This window comes from Heliangelus exortis, chromosome 13 (assembly GCF_036169615.1).
Source record: "Heliangelus exortis chromosome 13, bHelExo1.hap1, whole genome shotgun sequence".
Taxonomy (NCBI): domain Eukaryota; kingdom Metazoa; phylum Chordata; class Aves; order Apodiformes; family Trochilidae; genus Heliangelus; species Heliangelus exortis.
The window spans coordinates 12,389,807-12,398,132 of record NC_092434.1 but is presented as its reverse complement, the minus strand read 5'-3'; the positions used below and the strand labels follow the sequence as shown (position 1 = coordinate 12,398,132).

The 8,326-nt window shown below is 39.8% G+C and overlaps 2 long non-coding RNA genes across 2 annotated transcripts; one reads left to right on the top strand and one right to left on the bottom strand.

Moving 5' to 3' along the window:
* Nucleotides 1-1,833: 1,833 nt before the first annotated feature.
* LOC139802093 (uncharacterized) lies at nucleotides 1,834-4,496 on the bottom strand. Its single transcript, XR_011728500.1, has 2 exons — nucleotides 4,183-4,496; nucleotides 1,834-3,763 (listed from the first exon to the last, which is right to left on the bottom strand). It is a non-coding gene; the product is annotated as an uncharacterized lncRNA (long non-coding RNA).
* LOC139802090 (uncharacterized) lies at nucleotides 4,459-6,431 on the top strand. The gene is made up of 3 exons (XR_011728497.1): nucleotides 4,459-5,004; nucleotides 5,576-5,670; nucleotides 6,205-6,431. It is a non-coding gene; the product is annotated as an uncharacterized lncRNA (long non-coding RNA).
* Nucleotides 6,432-8,326: the final 1,895 nt, after the last annotated feature.

Below are 8,326 nucleotides of genomic sequence, written 5' to 3'. Positions count from 1 at the left end.
CACTACAGCAAACACAGACACACAGAGCACTGAGGCAGGGAGAAATTACTAGAAACAGCTGACTGCATTCAAAGAAACTTGCCACTTCACTCTGACCTAGGCCACTAGTTAAAAACAGAAATAACAAAGATTTAACTAGAATGCATTTCTTACAGAGTTTTATGCCCAGAAACAGAAGTTAAACACACCCTATTTGCTCCTCCTCCCTAATTACAGACCAGAAGCTACTTTTAATGCTGAAATGAGGATTGCAGAACAGCTGTTAAGGAGAGGAACATTTTGGCCATTAGGTATGAAGAAAGCTCTTAGGAAAAGCAGTATGTACAGCCCCGTGTCATATGAGAATCAGCTTTGACTTTGTTTTGACTTTAAAGCACTAATAGCCCCAAAGCCTCTGAACTTCAGGGCCTGTGCTGTAAAAATCAAACTGGCAGCCTGGTTCCCACAAAAGAGAAAGTTTCATTTTTATTAAAAATAAATAAAACAGACTACACAAAACATTAGGTTTGAAGGATACATTTTGGTACAAACTCACACCTTAATGCCAGACTACTGAAGTAAAGAAATGTTTTAATTATATAAGGAACAGCAGCCCCAGGTTTTACTTGAATTTTGCTATTTTTCTTTGAATAACCTAGACAAAATAATTTCACCTTTGACACCTTCATTTTACTAATTCTGAAGATATAACACTCAGAAGAAACACATGATGTGCAGGAAATATTACTACAGCATATTTACACTATTGTATGTTATGCTTATTAAAGACCAAATGTATGGCTTGCTCCTCTGCCTGCATATATGGACTATTTTGCTATTTAGTGTCATAAGGCAGAGCCTGGATCCCATCCGAGGTAACTCAGAAATAAAGGGTGGTAGAAGAGGCTAAGTCAAGCAACAGCAGTAGTTAATTTCAAGTGATTCACAGATCTTTGGATAACAATGATAATTATTTCCATAATGGGGTAAAAGTGTTAAAATACTCTTAATTTTTCAAGACAGCATTTTTGTCCGGGTGACTATGTTGTGCTTTTTTAAACAAGAATGTGAGGTAATCCCAGATCAGTGTCTTTACTGTTTTCAGAATGTGAAATCTAAAATGCATTTTCCAGCAAACCCAAGACTGATACTTCATGATGAATACCATAATGATCTAAGGAAGAAGCTGCACTTCCTTATTTGAATACAAGATGATCTAACTGCACAGTGGTTACAAACTATTTCACACAGTAATATCCTCTCATCTTAGCAAATAATCATCTTGAAATTTTGCAGATGCTAGATTAACAGATTATCTCCCTGTTTATGAAGAATTTGTTTTTTTAAAGATTCAGTTGGCTCCCTAGATGACTCTTTACAGACGACATTTAAGAACCTCAGTACTGACTGGGCTCTAGTTAGAGAGGAAAAGTGATAATTTAGTTCAGCCAAGTCCCAGTTTTCATCTGAAAAACCTTTTTGGTTTAAGTAAAATCTCCACTTTAACAGTACTCTAATCTTTGGAGCTGCTTGTGAACACAGATGTTTCTCACCCAGAGCATCAAATCCAGCCCAAAAGACCAGCAGAAAAAAGTGAGCATCCCAAACAGGAGACAGTGCACTCTCACTGCTGGTGAATACAGAGCCTCACACCTTAGAGAGTCCAAGCAGCACTGTAGCAGACAAATTGTAATCCAGTCCACACCACCAAATCCACTGGATAACTGCTCTTACACAACTCAATTCTGATTTCTTATGATAATAAAACAATCCTTGATTTATAAAAAACAAATATTTCTCTATAGAAGAAATCCCAAGTGACACTTTCAGTACAATAGCCCAGCAGATGCTTCATGCAGTTGGAATATTAGATTTTATTAATCCAAACAAATGCAGGTAGACTGGATCATTTTCCAAAACAGTAAAATGTAGCTTCAACACAAACCATGAAGCTGGAAGAAGAAACAGCTTATGTCCTGCAGCCTTCAAAATAAATTAAAATCAGGACAAGGCATTTTGATAAACTCTGTACTGTTAAATCCAAGCCAAAGATGCAACCCAAGAATAAATCTAAGAATTTAGAGATTTTTTTTTTTAATTCCTCGAGGAATATTATGGTTTTTTAAAACTCTGAGAGCAACTGGTAACTACACAAACACCCACATTAAGGGAAGACAACAATCATCTGTTTCTAAGCTAACACCTAAACTAATTAGCTCTCAACCAGCACCTGCTTTATCACTTAGCACAAACCATGAGACATAAATATCCATATGCATTTGGGAAGGAAGTATCTTCCTTGTTTACTCTTAATGGTGTTGACAATAGCTTCATTAAGAAAAAAGAAGTTTAATGGCTGATTTACAAGAACTCCCAATGACCCTAATTGCTGTTAGTAATGGCTTCTAGAAGCACAAACACCATGCTACAAGGGCCATTAGAAATCAATATTGCCTTACTGTTTTCTGAACGGTATTCCACATATTCCTCATTTTCCATTCTACATTTCTAGGTAGGGGGAAACTGTCAATGTGCTGGTGATTTTGGCAAATACTGATTATAATGTCAACCACTGCAAAGATATTTCTCAAAAGCACACTGTTCACTATACACACAGACATACCGTGAGCACACTGTATCGTGGGCCTTTGACACAGACCTGCAATTCATTTTCCACCTGTAGGGGATAATTTAAAACCTTTCAGGGCAGGACTTTAGGACTTCAGCATTTGAAAGGTAAGGATTCCTAAACAAACGAACAAAATCCCACAACACACACACACACACAACCACATGGTCACACTTTTAATTTATTTCTTTATGATGTAGACACAATTATTAAAACCTCCCAGAAACTTTATCTTTACCTCCTGGAATCCTCCTTGCTTAACAATAGTATTTTTTAAAATGACAACACCACATTACTCTTATTTATCCTCAAAATATACATTATCTGTAGAACTTTTTGGGTGGTACTTTTCCTTTATAGACATAAAGTAAAATAAAAAAAAACATAGATATGAACTTGTTAAAGGAGAGTTCCTTTTAAAGGAAGTTGGGGTTTTTTTTATCATGAATCTTAGCACATAGCAGTAAGGTCTCTAATGCAAGTACAGTTACTTTCTGTTTCCTACTATGAAGAAATTTTCATATTGCCATGGCCAGCACAGAACACTATTTCCTATTATTAACCACAGAATCAAAAGCATATTTTTCAAATGCATTTGTGTGAATTTCTCACACGATATATTTGCACAGCACTTAGCACAGCATGGTTTTGGTCCACAAACAAGAGGGTCAGGCTCAAAACACAAATATAACACATTTGACTTCTACACTGAACCAAATTCAAATACTACACTGCATTTTTATTTTTAGTGTCTAAAACTGCTCTCAAAGTTTCTTTGCCACTCTTCAGCATTCTTCAGCACTTCTACTGACCATTTCCTTACTGTTTGTAGGGAAAGTCTCAGATTCAACAGACATTAGCATGGTCCTGGGTCGCTGGTGACAATCTTCCCCTGATTAATATTTTATCTCCTTCCACAAACATTATAACAATAAAAATCAAACATTATACTATGTGTATTAAAATGTTTTAATCCCTTTGTTAACACAGAGCACCTGCTTGTTACAGAAATGCCATTAACACTTCCTACTGATATTAGGAGTGAGTGACTTACCTGTTCAGCAGTACAGGGGACACAAACCAACCTCCTGAAGATATTTCAGGTTTTGTGTGGATTTTTAAATACCTCTTTCAGCAATTTAAAGCCCTATTGTGCTAAAAAAGTATATGGGGAAAAAAAAAAAAAAAAAAAAAAAAAAAAGAAAGCAAAAAGGGTAACCTTTTGGCTCTCGAGCGCATTACTATGACCAAACCCCAGCAATTAACTTCTCCATTCATCTGCTGTGAAGAAACGGGTGTAATTTATCAGGCCTCTCAGTTTACCAAATCTGCCTTTTCTAAACAATAGTAACTTGGAAGAAGCTTCACGGCCTTAAAAACTTGTCCGGCGTTCCCAAGCGTATCAAGGGGTGTAAAAAAAGGGTAGGAAGCAACCGCTTGACACTTCGACGCTTCTCATTACCCGCTCTGCAGGGAGCCCGCGGGCCACTCGCCGCCTCACTCCGTGAACAGGGACTGCGACCCCCCGGCCCACCCCCTCCCGGGACACCTCTCTTTTCCTCGCGGTCTCTCACCTGCGGCCGGCGGAAGAGGAGCAGAAAGCGGCGGGGCGGCGAGTCAAGGCTGGGGCATGAGCAGGGGTAAGAGGCAGGGCGCTCCGCCTCCTCCTCCTCCGCCGCCGCCGCTGCCTGAGGTGCCCCCGGGGCCCGCAGCCGCCCGGGGAGGGCGGGACGCGCGCGCCCGCAGCGCCCCTCCTGCCCCCTGGCGGTGTCGGGGTCTCCTCAGAGGGGGCTGGGGGGTCGCGGGGCCCCGCCGCGCGCCCAATGGCCGCCGCTGGTCAGGCAGCCCCCGGGGGAGAGGGGAGGGGGAATCGCCTCAGCCCCGCATGAGAGGGTGAAGAGCCCCGGCTGCCCTCCCCCGCAGGAGGGAGGGGCCCCGGGCAGGGTCTGCAGCAGCCCCGTTCCCCACGGCTTGGGAGAGTTTAGGAGGGGCGACCATCCGTGCTCCCCAGCCACCCATTTCCCACCAGAAAAACAAATGGCTGTTGGTATCCACAGTGGAGAGGGGTGGACACAAACTCTTGGCCGGGGACTCTAAAACAATGAAGGTTTACAACTAGTGGTTTAAAATCCGTCCAGCCACTGTTCAGGTGATTTGGGAAGACAACTACCTGGCAGCCACGTGGCACCTCTGAAGGCAAGGGACCTGTCCACAGGACATCACTGAGGCCTTCGTGTTGCATCAGTTTCCCGCTCCTCCACTTCTTCACTGATTTGGTGAGAGATTTTCACCAGGCTGGTAATGATTCCCCTGTGCGTCAAGCCTTGAACATCTGGCCACTAACTCAAACCAAACCTGGCTCTACCTCACATAATCCTATCCAAAGCTCATTGCAGGTAATCACAGATTAGACAGAAATGCTGATTTCCGTGGATTTTTGGATTAAGTTTATCTGGGGGAGATGTTATTCACAGGTGGCTGCACGCAGCCTGTGGCAGGCAGGCGTGTGCACAGCTACAACCACGCGTGAGTCACCCCCAGTCATATCATTACTGCAGCAATACACGTGTAACTAAACACAGCAATTTTTGTGTACTGGTAGCCAGCTGCTATTTTCTATATTCTGTAGGCCAGAGTTAAGTTGAATTGAATTGACCCTCTTGGAGGGAGCAGCAGTCCAGTGCACACACAGCAGAATGAAGCCCTCTGAGCAACTCTTTGAGGACTGGGAAAAAAGGAAATGTGCTTTCTGCCCAGCCATTAGGATGCTTTTGGGCTGTTAGGACTGGAAATCTTGAAAATAACTTGAATCCAGTTTCAACAATTTTAGACAAGCACATGAGGAATACAGCTGGAGCTGAAGTGGTTATGCACCTGAGGCACAGCACACAGCAGTGTCCTCACAATGAGAGAGCTGGACTACGCTCCTCTGGACCCTGCCCTAACACACTTTTTTTTTATACACAGTCTTGTGCAAGTTACTTAATCTTATCTAGGTCTTCCCGTTCCTGTTTTGGACATGGTGTATCTGAAAAGTCCTAGGAAACTATTGGAGCATTGAGGTGAGAGCAGTACATAGGATATTAAGAGTTTTTCTTAGGGGAGAGGAGAAAAAAAGATCTTCCAGTCCAACAATTGTTAAAAAGAATTCCTGCCTTTACTGAAAACTGTATTACACAACAAGATATTAAAACTGCAGGAAGTAGAAAATACATTGTTCTGCTGAGATCATAAATGGAGTAGTTTCAGAACAGATGGATTCCATTTACTACTTCATCAAAATTTTGTGGACATTCTGAGCACACAGATTGCTTAACATCATTTCTGTATGCCCACAAATATTTGCTATCCTGGGCTAAGATCTAAAATTCCTGCGTGATTCAATGTGAACAACACTGTAACATTTTTTCAATGGCAGGAGTTCCAAAGCACTCAAAGTGTTGTATGTACACAACTGTGCAGTTGGCAATGACATTTGTAATAAACACATTTGTAGTAAAATGGATGTGAAAGAAAAAAAAAATCCAGTTAATTAGCTGCTGTATATGCAATGTATAGACTTCCTTTTTCTTTTTCTGTTGCTATTTTCTCTCAAGTGCTGTTCAACTCAAGTACAGTCAGGGCTGATTTTCACAACTCAGATGCTACCACCCCTTACTGGAAAGGACCTGCCATTGCTGGGAGCCCTGTGCAATGTGTCCAACCAAGTGAAAAGTTCTCTGTCCTGTGTGAGAAGTAAGAGCACTTAACCTCTCAGTTTCATTATTTACCTTTTAGCACCTACAGACTGATCTAAAATAAATTTCCTATGTGTATGAGATAACTGCAAATGTTCGATATTGTGAAAATGTAGCCCTTAATCAAAGGCCCATCTGAAATCCTGTTGTTCAAATTAGAATTAAGCAATCCCTAAGGTTTTAGTTGCTTCTGTGAAAGTGTTCTTCATAGACAATCATTATTATTTTTAAGCTCTTGCTTAGGTAGAAGTCTAGCAGCTCTACCATCATACATACATACTATATGTATAAAACCAGAGTATTAAACAGAGAAACCTAATGTTTTCAAAGACTGGATTGGAAGACTATTATCTATCATAAACAATTTCAGATTTTTAGCTAAAATGAAATGCAACACTTTAACTGATAAAATCTAATATAAAAACTTGAAAAATTGTTGCAATTTCATTATTTAAATTATTTCTAGATAGGATGTTCACACCAAATCTACTGGCAGTGTCATTTACAAACTGAGTTAGAGCATTACAGAAATCTGGTCTGAACAATTCAGATGTGTGCTTTAGTGTAAATTGCAATAATACCCAATGCCATGAATCATTATGAAATAGGGAAAGATGACTATTTTTAAAAGAAGCGGAAATAGAAAAACATAGTAATCATCAAGAATTATTCTCATGTGGGGGGGTTACATCTTCCTCTTAGTGTGTGGAATCTGTGTTCAGTACATACATGCTTGTACTATTCACAGGAGTAAAGGGGGTAGCAGCAATTGGTCTCAGCAAGTTACTTCTGAATCATTTTATTCGGAAAATGTTTCAACATTCAGATTTTCAGTTGCTCCCATAAATGAGTCAGACAGGACTCAAGAGGATGGTTCCTGACCAAATAAATATGTGAAAAAAGCAAATCAGAAATGTGGTTATAAGCTCAACATGTTCTTTTAGATCCTTAGGAATAATTTGAAAACTAATATTCCATAACTATTTTGTGGGTTAAACATAATATAATCTTAAGTAGCAAAGTATATTAAGCAGTACTTTTAAAATTGGCAGGTAAACATATTCTAAACATATTCACTCCTCATAAATATTCCTTTGACATCCTACAATAGCATAGCAGGTAACATTTAGGAAAGCATGCTTTATCATGCTGCCTTTTTGCAGTTCCTCAAATATCCAGAAACAGTGACCAAAATGACATTAACTTCTGCTTTTCTTTGCTAGTTTCATCATTCTGTTTCAGAAAGCTGGAAGTGAAATCTGTCGCTATGAACATTACATTAGCAAGAATTTAATAAAACAGTTGCCAATGTGCATATGCACACAAGACTCCCTGTGGCCACTGTTCAATTTAGAGAATGAGACAATTAAGTAAATTATTTGCTATTTCCTGTAAATTTGTAAGTTCAAAGACATCTAATAATAGAACAATCCCAAAGTGCTAGGCAGTATATGCTGAGGAAGGATGTGATGAGAAATTATTTTGAGCTGCTACATTGCTATCACCCTCATTTAGAGGACAATATTGGAGCCAATTGCTGAAGATCCTTAAGTTTATGCTGTTAAATGCAGAGGTATTTGCTGCATCAGCCAGGCTAGAGAGAAGACAGTTTCACTGCTGTTAAGTATTTTGTATTTGCAGTGCCTTGCATCGATTAAATCAACTTCTGGGAATCATTTGCTGCTTTTCTGTAGATAAAGCTTTAAATGTCACACATGTTTCTTTAGGGCAATTAAAAGCTATTCAGGTCTCTTATCCTAATTGTTACTTTTTTAAAAGATGTCCAACAGTCCAACTGACTTGGAACCATGATCATCTTTCCTTGCATTCCCAATACAGCGAAAATCAGTGGGACTTAATTCTACAACAGTAATTTCTCCAAAAGAAACTTCAAGCCCAGCACAAACTCAAAACACTGTGAATTTATAGAAATCAGAAACTTCTTCTTCATAGAAGAAACCATCCAATAAAGTATGTGACT